Source organism: Monodon monoceros, unplaced genomic scaffold, assembly GCF_005190385.1.
Source record: "Monodon monoceros isolate NGI ecotype Baffin Bay Population unplaced genomic scaffold, NGI_Narwhal_1 Super_Scaffold_13, whole genome shotgun sequence".
NCBI lineage: Eukaryota > Metazoa > Chordata > Mammalia > Artiodactyla > Monodontidae > Monodon > Monodon monoceros.
In genome coordinates, this window is record NW_021703769.1 from 85,986,763 (window position 1) to 86,000,846 (window position 14,084).

A 14,084-nucleotide genomic window follows, 5' to 3' on the forward strand; every position below is an offset into this window, starting at 1 on the left:
CCTCCGGACCTTCCTTCAAGGTAAATGTCAGCATCTTGTGGGGCCAGCCAACAAAAACAGCAGCTGAGGGAAATGTCCCTGAGACTCTTCCCTGAGGAAACCTTCAACGCTTTCAATGGGTACTTTATTCAAGCTTGAGCACCGTGGTGCTGCCCTTGACAATGGGATTTCTTTGTCTTCTGGCAAACAGCGACCAGGGGCTTTTGTTTCTACTTTCCAGAATAGAAGCCTGCTCAGGGAATCCTTCCCCAGAGCACCCAGTACAGTCTCTCCATGCGCGTGAGGAGATGCACACCCTCTGTGAGCTCTCTGCCTGACACCTGATGCCCCAGCAGGGATGGGACATCCACCTGCGGAGCCGGGAGACTTGGTATTAGATGTGAGTGTGAGAACTAAGAGGACTGTTCTGCTTTTGCTCTGACACCACCTACTCGGGTCCCGTGTCCTAGAAGTAGCCAGGGCCGTGCAGAACCGTGAATGTGACACAGGACACTTCTACCAGGAGCTGGACCGGGAGAGCCCTCATTCCGAGAGATGCAGGCCGTATCATCCACAGGCACAAGCTCACCAACTTCTTCCCGTACAGAAGGCCGGCTGTGGGTTTTGTCGGAAGCCTCACGTGAGCTCTGCTGGTGAGCTGCATTTTCTTTCCCTGGATCTGGTGGGATTTGGTGGGCAGGCACCTGGTTGAGGCTGGCCAGCCCGAGTCCCTGGTCCCTCTGATGTGTGATGGGCCCAGGGTGAGCACGACCCCACGGTCTTGGAGACCACCTTGCAGGCTGATGTGAACTCAAGGGTGGAGCAGAGAGAAGAGGTCTGTTTCTCAAGATCACCAGCTGGAGGGAGAGGTAAGCCCAGAATGGGTCTTGGTGACGTCTGTGGAGGAGCTTCTGGAGAGCGAAGCCGCACTCAGGGAGCAGCTCTGGAGACAAGCGAGGGAGGGAGGGAAGGAGGGTCCAGCGACTCTGTGGGTCTCTAAGTGCATCTGTCTGCCACAGTCTGACTCCTGGAAGTTTTCAATGACCTGAGCCAATAAAATTATGTTTAATTTTTATTTTGCCTGATTTAGTTTGGCTTTGATTTCTATTACTTTAAACAAAAAGAATCTTAGAGAGATGCTACTTCAGTCTGCAAAAGAGAAACTTGAGGCTTAGGTGATGCAATGGACTGAATGTTTGTGTCCTCCCCAGATTCATATGGGGAAATCCTAATGCCCAATGGGATGGCGTTTGGGGTTGGAGCCTTCGGGAGGCGACTAGGTCATGAGGGCAGAGCCCTCATGAAAGGGATTAGCGCCCTTGTAAGAAGAGACTGGGGTCCCCTCAGCCTGTTCCACCAAGTGAGGCCATGGCAAGGAGATGGCCATCCCCGAACCAGGAAGTGGGCCCTCTCCCGACCGTGCTGGCACCCTGATCTTGGACCTGCAGAACTGTGAGAAATAAATACCAGTCTGTGGTATCTTTGGTCTGGCAGCCAGAAGGGCCCGGACAGATGGGCAGGGAGGTGTCCAGGGTCGCCTGTCTGGGAACAGGGGCAGCCTTACTCAGCTCCCATTGCTTTAATCACCAATAATTCTCAAGCTCCAATGAACATGGGATTCACTGAGGGAGCTTGTTAAATGCAGACTGAAGGGCCTCCACGACAGATTCTATTCAACAGGTCCCAGGAATCTGCATTTTCCACAAAAGTCCCAGGTGATTCTGGCGCAGACCACATCTTAGTGAAGATAAAATCTACTCTGTAGGGCTTCCCTGATGGTCCAGTGGTTAAGGCTCTGCGCTCACACTGCAGGGGGCACGGGTTTGATCCCTGGTTGGGGAAGTTCCGCATGCTGAACAGCGTGCCACCTCCCCCCCCCCCCCCCCCCAAGCTCTATTCTGTGATACTGGCTGCCCTTGTTCATCCCTGATAGCATCTGCACCCAAATCCTCACCTAGAATCACAGACTTTAGCACTGTCGTCACGTCTCAACGGGCGGAGATTAGCCCCTGAACAGGCCTGTGTGTATGACCTCGGCGCTGGCCCTGCAGACCCTGTTAGGGACACAGGTGTGCCCCCTCCTCCCGCAGGGCCTTTTGTACAGAAAGCCCAGGTGACTGGTCCGTCCGCTCTCACACTGTGGGACTTTGGTCTCGTGATGAATCGTGGACGAGATCTTAGAACCCTCACAGGCAGGCGCGTGGCTCTGGCAACCGGACAGGGATCCAGGAGGAAACTCTGCTGTGCAGACGTGTCCTCCATCGTTCTGTCTTCCTTGGGTCTGTGCCCCACGCTCTGCCGCCTATGCATTTCCTCAGGGGCCTCGGTGGGCCCAGCCTGCACCGAGCAGGGCATCAGGACAGACCAGCTTGAACCCCTCCACACACGCCCACAGAGAAGGAGTTCTGTTCAGACCTGAAAACTCTGCTGCAAGTGAACAGCCCCAATGATCAAAACTTCACCAGTGAAATTCATATTTCTTGGGCTCTTTCTGAGGAAAGGGAAATAGGCAATTAGGGTAAATTGTGACCCCTCTGTGTCACCAAGGGGTGGAGCAGGAGGCAGGAGGCCCTCCAGCGACCCCAGTGGAACCGCAGCCCTTACGTTAGGGAATTTTTGAACTATGTAGACCAGCTGGCGGCTGTTCTCACAGGGGCTGCCCACGCCGGTCTACCCAGCACCACGCTCCCTCCCGTGGCCATGGCACGGCGCGGCCCTTCCCTGTCGCCCTCTAATTCTCCTGACCAGCCGCAGATCCCACGCCTTCCTGAAACACTTCCCCATCTGGCTCCCACTCACCACATTTTCCTGTTTTCGTTGGTCCACCCGGCCTCACCAGCCTCCTTCGCACGGCGTCACCGTCCTGCCTCCATCCTGGCGCTGCTCTCCCCCGCATCGCTGCCTTGCTCGTGGCCGCGACCCCTCGGCTCTGAGCATCGGCCTCTGATCCCCAGCCTCAGCCCCAGCCCCTGGTCTGAATCCAGGTCCACGTGCCCTACAGCCTGGGGGGCCTCTCCTACGGATCGTGTGATAGGCCAACCATGTCCTCTCACACCTGCCGTGAGCCTGCCCTCTGAAGTCAAGGGCTCTGTCCATCCCCTCTGCCCTCCGTCTACCTCACACCTGTCTCAGACCCCTTCTCCCTGCCCCCACCGTTCCCCACAGTCAGAGCTGCTGCCCCTCCCGAAGGCACGACCGAGGCCGCTCCCCACTCGCCTCCTTCCTCCTTCCCCCAGTAATTGGGCCGTCACCTCCTCTCAGGGAGCTTCTACTTTCCATCAGAAGAGCAGCAAAAATAAAAAAAAGAAAGAATTTGTGAATACCTGTGACAAAGATTGCTAGTTCGAGCTGAGGTCTAGAAAAAAAGCCCTGCTTTCCTGAGTCACACTCACCCCCTGCACCAATAGAGTGGACTTTTCCCGTACCAGCTGGGTGCCCTAGGGTGCCCTCAGTTCTGACAGATGTCATGGGTGATGGCTCAACCCCTGGGATGGCCCCCACTCAGGTGCCAGGGCTAGGTTGTTACCTGTGCTTCTGACCAACCAGCTATAACACAGGGGGTCCCCTGACCTCCTCTTTGGGTTCAGTTATCTGCTACAGTGGCTCACAGAACTCAGGGAAACACTCCTTACATTTACTGGCTTATTATAGTAAAGGATGTGATCTAGGAACCAGGCCACACAGCAGGAAGCGAGCGCGAGTGGCAGGCGAGGGAGAGAAGCTTCATCCGCGCTCCCGGTCGCTTGCTTTGCTACCTGAAGCACTCCCCACCACCTGTCCGCGGAAAAATGATCTTCCACAAAGCTGGTCCCTGGTGCCAAAATGGTTGGGTGCTGCTGGTCTAGGATACAAATGCCCAACTTTCAGGTGGGCACATGGTCACCTGAACTATTGATGCATTTCCCAGAGTCTGCTGCAGCTGGTATAGGTGGACAGGTAAGCTGGAGATGAAGATGCATAAGCAGGAGTGGTGTCTGAGAGCTTCTGGAAATCTCCTTGCGAGCTGGGGAGTGGGCAGATGTGAAGGCTGTAGCTCCAGCAGCCACTTTGGGAGGGAAAAGGGAAGCCATGAGCAATGGGGTAGAAGCATTCCTGGTCACTAGTGACCCGGGTGTGGATTTCACGTCAGCTGGGAATGCCAACCTCTGTGCTTCCTTAACATGAAATAAAATGCACTTCTGCCTTGTTTTAGCCACTGTTATTTTGGGTTTCTGTTTACGCAGCTGAACCCAATCATGGGAATAACAAACAACACTGGCCACATCTGTGATTATTCCGAGGCAGCTGCTGCTACAGTAACCCACAGAGCCTTCGTCAGCATCCTCTACCACGTCCACGTTCTCGTGGGGGCCCTCAGTCCCCAGGCGGCTAAGAGGAACTGACCGCTCTGACCCTGCTCAGGAGGCAGCTTTCGCGTGCTCCGGGAAACCCATGACTCAGTGTCCACCTCTCATCACAGCGCCCTGTCCCCACTGGTTAACATAAAGTCCCGCCTTCCTGATCTTGTCACTTGTCACCAGGCAAGACCTCCTGGACCAGGGTCTTCTGCCCTGCAGACCACGCCATCTGTCACAGCTTCCGGGCTGCCTGTCGTGCTGAGATGTGAACAGAAAGAGAACAGGGAGGCAGAGGTCTCCAGAGGGGCCTAGAGAGGGAGACGTGCAGCGGCCACCTGCCCTTGGGCCGGTTCGAGGAGGCTCTGCATGCTCGGCATCTCCTTACAGTGTGCCGTGTGGTGCCCTCTGTGGTGGGTGGCATGACCCCAGCTCTGGACATGGTGGGGAGGTGACCATCCAAGGTCACGCGGCAGGTGTGCTGCAGGTCCATCCAAACCCAACCTGTTGTCTTAACCACCTGCTCTGTGTGAACAGGCTTCAGATGTAAACCATGTACAGCCTGTGCCCAGATACTGCTGTCAGTTCCTCGGCACCTGAAACTTCTGTGCCCCCAAGGGAGTGTGTCACCTGCCCACGAGGCCTGAACCTCGTGTGGGAGGAGCTGAGCCAGTCTGGTCACCTGCAGTGGGTTCCCAAAATGCAGCCACGCAACTGCCCAAGACAAACAGGTCCTGTATAGAAGGCAGATCCCGGAGGTACCAGAGCACCAGGGGTGGGACAGGAAGGAAAAAGAAACAAAGGCTCTAGAGAAAATCCATGTTCTCAGGGCAAGGCTGCTGGGGAAGGCCAGGCCCTCCTTCTAGACCTATCGTGTCAGCAGTCAAGCAGCTGCTTTATGAACCATTAAGCTGACTGTGCTCACTGATGATATTGTAGGTTTTGTTGAAATTCTAAGCTTGTCCATCTTTCATAATAATCCAACAATGGGTCATCCATCATGGTTACAGCTTCAGAAAGAGAGGGCAGCAAGTGTCATGTCCTATAACGTCCCCAGCAATGTTTATTTTTTCTTTAATTAATCTCCAGGGCTGCCTGGAGAGAAGCACTGCCCGTGTGGATGGCGGACGGTTAGTGGGTTGGGCTCGTGTAGCTGCTGATGCGACCTGAATGGGAGGCCGCACCGGCGGCCTCTTTATTCCAAGGAAGATCCAGCGATGATGACCAGAAAGCCCTGTGCTTTCCTCCTCTCTGGGCCACCACACACATGGTGGGCCAGGGCCAAGAGGACGCTGGCCACAGGACCACGGCACTTGGCTGTACAGCCCTCCCACCACCACCCGTTTGATGTCTCTGGGATGATCCTGTCCCTTAAACCTATTGTCACAGACACACCCTCTGTGTAGTATGCGGGGGGCTCCATTCAGAAGCAGCTCGGGCAAGCAGTCCATGCTGAAACCCTCGAGGTCCTCCACCCAGCCCAGGCTTGGCGTTTGCAGAGGTGACCTAGCCACCCACGCACACCGTGTCCCGGGACTATAATCTGTCCTCAGGGCCAGCCTTCTGTCCCCTCAGGAGCGCCCACGACAACCGCAAATGTCTCTAGAAGCATCAGACCCCTGAGGCGTAGCTTCAGGACCCGCTCAGCTCCAGAGTGAGCCCAGGTGTGGAGCAGAGCAGGTCCAAGACCAGGAGGGAAGACCAGGAGGGCAGAGGCCTGGTGATGGTGGCCACAGGGAGGGGCCCTGGAGAGTCAGGACCCTGAGAGTGGAGGGGCGGGGTCGCCGGCAAGGACTAGCCTCTTAGACACTGCTGAAAAGGAGGCTGTCTTGTGTCTCTTGGCTTTTCTGTAAGTACCTGGGAATCTGCTAGGACCCTCACAGGGTCTCACTCGGGTCTAAGCTCTTGAGGACCAGGACAGCATCCTTGGCCGTGATGTACTCAGCACAGACCACAGGGCATCTGCTGAGTAAATGCACAACTTGCCACAATTATAAGAGTCAAATAGAATCACTGAAAATCACCAAAAGCTATGCAAAAGTGGGTGCATCACGCAGTAAGTAAATCTCCTTGTACCTGAACTTTGCATAACTGCAGGTATAAAAACTGCAAGAATTTGACGGAATAAGAAATGAAGGTTTACCCATCCCAGGGCAGAACCCCGCTGGTGGCCATGACTCTGGGTAAAGGTCTAACAGTTGGCTCTCAGGAACAAAAACATATGCATGTACATATATGTACAAGCCTATTGTAAATTCTAGTAAAGTGTCTGGAGCACATAGTTTACAAGTAATTTAAAAAATACACAATACTCTTCATTGTAATTTCCAACCAATTGATTCTCACAGAATACTTCTGTTGATTTTTGGCGAACTCTCATCTCTACAGGTAACCTAGGCCTGTAATCGATCAGCGAGGGTCCTTCCCACGCCCACGTTGGTGGATTTTTTTTTTTTCATTAACGGATAAGACAAAAATGAAGTCACAAAACTCAGTCTGACCCTCGTTTGTCAACGACTTCTTGGCTGAACTGGATTATAGTTTTCTCATACTTAAAGAATATTTCCTCCATTTTCTTGTGCTGCTCACACTGTATTGGCTTCAACACGGTATTAAGTTTAATCTGCACTGTTAACGTTTTCTCTGTCCTTTTATTGAGTCAAGACACTCTGCAAAGCAATAAATCAAGTGCTGATTTGCAGGTATGCCCACATCTGGGGTGTAAACATTCCTGCTACGACCTAGTTCAAGCCACACCTCACAGGACTGACACAGAGTGGGAGCAATGGTCAGTGGTAATTGTGGGTGGAACTAGGAAAGGGGAGACACAGTGTGTGGGGTGTCTTAGGCACACACACTGTGCACCCGATACCAAGACCAGGGATTTAATTACAGTTACAGAACAAAAGGCGTATGTATCAGCTTCACAAATAAAAATAACCATTTGATAGGAGCTGGGAGATGAAAGGGGGAGGGAGAGGCAAAGGGGCAGGCAGGGCACCCAGCTCACCTTGCAGGACTAGAAAGAGGCCTGCGCATATTGGCTTAAACCAGCTTCCGAGGCTGCTGCTGAGTTCTCTCCTCTCGGGAGCAGAGTGCCAGGAACGGGCACCTGGCTGTCTGCTGCCCTGCGATCTCTTTTGTCTGGTTCCTGGCTGCTCCCTCTGGGCCCCGGGGGTCCCCTCATCTGTTAGTCTCCTCTCCACTCCTCTTTGCTGAGCCCCTCTTACAACACAGCACTCTAAAATAGCTTTTCTTTATTAAAATCCATTTACTCTAAAGCTCTTAGGCAGCATTATGAATACTGGTTTTAAACATTAGCCAGAGGATTACAGATAAAATAGAAACTATTTCTCAAAGAAATTTCCTCTAAAAATATACCAGTTTCTGCTCTCACCTTATTTTACGGAAGCGCATCAGAGGGAATGCTGGACCTGTGTCCAGGTGAAGGTCACTTATGCCTCTTCATGTTATTCCCAGGAATTACTCAAGAACAGATGAAAAGAAAATAGAGGGGAGTTGTCTAAAAAGAGATGTCCATGGAAACAGGTCTTCCCAGGCAGGGAAGGAGAGTTTTCTGCATAAATAATTCAAATAAACCGGGACAAAAGCTGCACCGACCCTGCGGGGCTCAGGACCCTGCCGTCTGGCTGGGTGTTACTGCCCACGGAGCTTGAAAAGCCTGTACCGAAGAGTTCCGGGAGCTGTTCCATTTGCCTGTCATTCTTCCCTTGAGCTCTGAAAGGTTTTCTCTCCCAAAATTCAGTTAGTCGTTCTGGAAGAAGCTGCGGAGACAGCCCGACTGACTGGGCTACTTAACTCCGTTCAAGTTACCGAAGATGAACAGATCGCTTTAGTGTCACGGGTATTTGATTTCATTCTCCATTTGCAACAGTGAAAATTGCATGATGGCATGGTAAAATACCCCCAAATTATAATTAATTCTAATTAGCCAACAAAATCTTAGTGCACTAAAATCTTCATTAACCAGAACTGAAACAGCTAGAACTGCCATGCTGTATTCCATTTATTTATAAGAGAGAGACAGATCAAGTAGAAATACAATCTAAAACCAAATTATAATACAAATTTCAGGCAACATTCTGGGATTGGTCTAGCACTGCCCTCACCTGTAATGCAGGCCACATTCAAATTTGCCCATAGGGACCATGCCTTGGTTGACCCCTCCATCTGTCCTGCCAGCCCCAAGTCCCCTCGCCCCTCCACACCCTGGGGGCGTCAGGTCCTCCCCTCTTCTTCCTGGAGGCCTTCCTCCCAGCCTACATTTCTGCCTGGGCCCAGCCACTCGTGCTCATTTCAAACGCTGGGCTGCAGGCTTAGCTGACATTCCTTCCTTGACCTTTGTTTTCACCGCCTTTCAAGAATACATCACTCTTGCCTATGAGAGTTTAGGACAGGACATACCTTCCATCCACCCCCATCCCAATATCCATGGACCTCACTGCTACAGCCCCCAAACCTCAAGAAACATAACTCAAGGGGTGTGGGGAGAGGTGAGTGGGTGGGCTGTCTGGGAGCTAAGGGGCACCTCCCAGGTGGGCAAAGCATGAACAGGAAAGGCCTCTGTGACCCCACCTGGCCCACCTCACACGCAAAGGGGAAAGGAGGCATCCCTCTCACCCCTCAGCCCAGACTGCATGGAGCTTGTTTGGCTATGGCAGCCCCTCTCTCCCCATTACTGGGCAGGTTAACTTCACGTGGAGGGGGTGACACCACCCATCTCAAAGTGGAAATGACCCCCAGAATCCCTTCTGGTGCGAAGACCTTCAGCGAACTGTCCAGGCCGGGGACACCCACTCCTGTCTCTGAGGCGTCTCAGCCTATTTCCCAGGGGCTCCTTCCCCCAACTCTTCCCTGGTCTCCTGACCCCACACTCCCTTTGACCCCCAGCACTCCCTGCAGAGCCCTGGGCTGGACAAGGGGCGCAGTCCTGGCAGCCTAGGTCCCCGCGGAGAAAGGAACCCCCCCCCCCCCCCACTCCCGACCTCCAAACAAAGCAAAAAAAATCTAACAAGGAAGCGAGGACCTTAGTTGGTCGCGGGCCTTTAGAACCCAAACGGAGCTAAGACGGACAGCAGAACCGAGGCCATTAGGACATGTTAAAGTGATGACCGTCCCTTCTTGATCATTAATATACACTTAGAAAATCGTAATTCCCATGACGTCCCTGTTAGAGAAAACCTTAGGCTGAAGATGAAAAACGACATTTTGTGTCCCTGTGGGCGATAACCCGCACTTAGAAGCTTAAAGCCGGCTGGGAATTGCGAGGGGCCCCGCGCAGGCGCAGAGCTGAGCGCCGGATCACCACACGTCTTCGCTGCCAGGGGAGGTGAGGGTTCGGTGAGAGAGGAGAGGTGGTAGAGGACATTCGGGAGGTAAGGGTCAAGATGATGGTCAGACGAGCTGAGGGGTGGGCCTTCTGCCGGCTGGAAACCCGAGTAGAGCGTATGCCTTCGAACTGGGCAGTCCGAGAAGGCCTCGACCGGAGCAGCCGGGACCATACGAGGACTCGCAGGCGCCTGAGTGGCGACGAAGACGGCGCTGCGCAGGCGCGGTGTGATCATCGGGCCCGCGCAGGCGCAGTCTGGCGGCGGCCCCTGAGCACGCGCGGAGTGGACGCCCGTGGTTGGCAGGCGGGTTGAACAGTCCCGTCTACTGTGTCAGGTGTGTCTCGCCCGTCTCTGTCGCCTGTCATGCTTTCCGCAGGGGCGTTTGTGGTGTGCGGCCGCCGCCATGTAGGAGCCTCCGCAGGGAGCCGGCCCTGCCTTTCACGCGCGCGGCTCAGGCCTGCTCTCCCCTCGGCGCGCATCGGGGCGACGCACTCTGCTCTTCTAGCCCGCGCCGGCCGGTGACGCCATCGGAAGGCGACCGGAAGAGCCGGCGCCGCGTGTCCGTCAGACTATGGCTCCGCGTCACCTCCGCCCCTCCCCTCTTCCTGTGTCCCCTCTCCGTATCCCGTCCCTTTTTCCCTTTTCTGACTGCAAAGTGGGCCTCTTTAACCTGGTTCTGGGCCCCGTGGGGAAGAATGAGAAGCAGAGTAGGAGGCGAGGGAGCAAGGAGCGAAGGAAGGTCGTCCCTGCAGATTGTCTGCAATCAGGCCACACTTTGGTTGGAGCAGGTGCACGGATGAATTTGTCTCTTTCAAGTAAACAGGTGTTTAGTAACGGTTTCACATTTATATTTAGTATGTTGTCATCACTGCTAAGAGTAGAGACCTCCCTGGCCAGCAAGGGGACCACCCAGGATGACCCATCTTCCAGGGGCTCGGCCCTGGGTGCCCTGTGGGAGAGCTGGGGCCAGGCAGGCTTCTCCTGGGGTCTTGCAAGGAGGGGTTGGGGAGGGTGTGTGCCTGGCCTCTGCCCTCACCTCCCTCTTCTCCCAGCCTGCCTTAGCTAAGGTCCTCCAGCTCAGATGTTACTGTGTAGATTTAGCCTCTCCGACTTCTTCCTGTTTTTTAGTCACTCGTGACCTCGTGCACCAAGAGGAAGGTGTCCTGGAGCTGCATCCTTCCTGCGTGGGCCATGGGGGCGTGAGTGCGAGGAGTGGGTAAGACTATGGGCATTCGTGCAAAATAAATGTGTTGAAATGTTAGCTGTGTGTGTTCACTTTATGTTTTGCCTTTTACCCTCATTTCAAGCCTATGGTTTATGTAAGTCATTGTTCCAAGGATTTTAGTTTGCTTTAAATCAGAATTACTCTGAAGTTAATACGTAAGCAGATTCTCATGAAAGAAAAAAAACTAGGTGGGGAAGGGGATGCAAGGAGAGTGCTTACGAGAAGTTCTGATCTAAAAATAATCCAGAACGACCATTTCTTGCCACCTCCCCAGGGTAATTGATACATATTGTGGGGGAGTTGCTTTGAGGCTATACCAGCATCCTGTTTCTCCTCAGATTTTTGCCCAATTTCTGGAAATAGTTATTACAGGGTTGTTTGCCTAATGGTGATATTCTATTTCCCTCATTCCTTCCTTTTTTATTTATTTATTTTTGGCTGTTCCTGGAGGCATGCAGGATCTTAGTTCCTTAACCAGGGATTGAACCCGTGTCCCCTGCATTGGGAGCTTGGAGTCTTAACCACTGGACTGCCAGGGAAGTGCCCCCTTCCTCATATTTTTTAAAAAATATTTATTTATTTGGTTGAGCAGGGTCTTAGTTGTGGCTTGCCAGCTCCTTAGTTGTGGCATGCGAACTCTTAGTTGCAGCATACATGTGGAATCTAGTTCCCTGACCAGGGATTGAACCTGGGCCTCCTGCATTGGGAGCGTGGAGTCCTAACCACTTTGCCACCAGGGAAGCCGCTTCCTCATTGGTTAATAACATTTTTTTCTGTAGGAAAAGACTTTCTTCTGCCACATTTATTTATTTGGATATTTATATGAGTATGGACTGAGATCTTTTGGTCTATGGGAGATTAGCCAATACTGTCATTATTAATTAATGGCACACTCATTATATTAATAAGTAAAGATTACTTTTTCCTCAAATCATTCCAGCTCTGGCCATTAGGAGCCCTTGATATCAGACTCCTTGATATTTACTCCGTGAAGTCCTCAAGGATGTCCTTCTTTCCAACATCCTGTTTGCACCTGGAGATGTGGGGTCAGTTTGCAAGGAAAATGAAGTCGTTCAGACAGCTGGTCCCTGGAGAGACGATTTACTGCATAAATGGCGAAATCGAAGGATGAACACTGATGGTGGCAGTGATGGTAATGCGGCCATTTGTTGGGTGTATTGGGTAGTGGGTGAAGCATTTGGGACACATTATTTTATCAAACCCTCATCGTAAAGCTAAGCCTCACCTTCGCTATCCTGGTTTTACCCAGGAGGAGGTTGAGTCTGGGAGCCTCAGGGCCTGAGCTGGGTTCACGCTGCGTAAGAAGAGGAGGGAGGGGTTACAGGGAGCCCGTCCTTCTCCATTTCCTGGGCATCCACGCTTGGAGGGAATCCCCACCAGGCAGAGCAGTGCTGCGCTTGCCTGCGTCCTTTGCGACGGCTCCATCCTTGCAGGGCAGCTGATAAAAAGGGTCCTTTCTGGGGCTTCCCTGGTGGCGCAGTGGTTGAGAGTCCGCCTGCCAATGCAGGGGACGCGGGTTTGTGCCCCTGTCTGGGAAGATCCCACATGCCACGGAGCGGCTGGGCCCGTGAGCCATGGCCACTGAGCCTGCGCGTCCGGAGCCTGTGCTCCGCAACGGGAGAGGCCACAACAGTGAGAGGCCCGCGTACCACAAAAAAAAAAAAAAAAATTGCCCTTTCTGTGTGCACGTGGGCACATGTTACACCCATTCCCAGTGGAGCTCCAGGGGCTGAAAATAACCACGTGTTTTCTGTTTTATCTAGAAAAGAGGAAATGTGCAGTGTTATTTCGCAACATTTACTATTTTGGAAAACTTGAATTTTGTCCGCATGTATTTTTAAAATGTCTTTGGAGCTGTCCTTGGAGGAAAAGACATGATGCAGATTTCACCAAAGGTCCGTCTGCTTTGTTGTCCACATCTTCAGGAAACAGCTCCATGGAGAAGGGGAACCATCCCTCAACACACATGGCCAAGGGATGGACGTGCAAGCAACCCCCCAGATCAGGTCACGGGGGTCATAGGAGGAAAGCCAGCTCTCAAGGGGCCCTGGGACCTCGCAGCCCAGGCCAGAGGGGAGAAGGGACCTGCCCAGGGTCCCTTGGCATGGCCTGTTCTGTGTACAAGGGGAGGCGTGCTGCCCCACGGCCACCGGCTGCCTGCAAGAGAGCCAGGCTTCATGGTCCAGGCTCAGCATCGGACCTTCCCCTGACCCCCCTTGGGCTTTGTGCGGCCTTTGTTTCTTGAGGCTTGTTTGCTCCTATGTGAGCCAGTACCGCTGAGACGCTGTCCCGGTTGTTTTTAAGGCTCCCCTGTAGGAGGCTGCCAGGCTGATGGTCACGGGCTGGTGATACCTGTGCAGCTCCCCGCCCTTCCTTCTCACTGAGACTCGGGAAGTTAAGAAATATGGAAAGAACAAACAAACAAAGTAAAGGAGACACAAGTCGCCCACAGCACAGGAAGCTGGGAACGTGGGTGTGTAATCACTGAGACCATAGGGATATTTCTGGCGAGCCAAGGGCAGAAGGACTATGGGCAGGTGTGGGTATGGCCGCACCTGCAAGAGCGCCCTTCCTACCCAGGCCCTCTTGCATGTGCAGACTTGAGCAGAGGCACCGGGATGGGGCTGGGAGGTAAGCGTTAGAATATGTGGAAAGAACAGAGAACACAAATATGTGGAAAGAACACGTTTCCTATAGGTATTCAGTGGTAATTTGAAAATGTAACAGACAAGCTGAGACCTGATCTCAATAGGACAAGCTAGGAACAAAGTCATCCAGGAAGGCAGAGGCTTAATGTGAGAAAGCTCAGTGTCACTGAGGTTATAAAAATGGTGTGACAGGGCTTCCCTGGTGGCGCAGTGGTTGAGAGTCCGCCTGCCGATGCAGGGGACACGGGTTCGTGCCCCTGTCCGGGAAGATCCCACATGCCGCGGAGAGGCTGGGCCGGTGAGCCATGGCCGCTGAGCCTGTGCGTCTGGAGCCTGTGCTCCTCGATGGGAGGGGCAAAAAAAGTGGGGGGCCCCAAAAAGAAAAAAAAAAAAAAAAAAAAAAAAAAAAATGGTGTGACCAAGGCAGAGACAACTGTGCCCTGGAGAGCAGATTAATTCTTCTGGGTTTTAAGGACTCAGGATAAGTCAAAGCAAAAATATATCTGGATCTTTCTAAACCCACTGT

At 53.1% G+C, this 14,084-nt stretch overlaps 1 long non-coding RNA gene across 1 annotated transcript; it reads left to right on the forward strand.

Annotated features, from left to right (window-relative positions):
• Nucleotides 1-8,328: 8,328 nt before the first annotated feature.
• Nucleotides 8,329-13,904, forward strand: LOC114893663. The gene is made up of 3 exons (XR_003792990.1): nucleotides 8,329-10,487; nucleotides 10,793-10,880; nucleotides 11,830-13,904. It is a non-coding gene; the product is annotated as an uncharacterized LOC114893663 (long non-coding RNA).
• The last annotated feature ends 180 nt before the right edge of the window (nucleotides 13,905-14,084 follow it).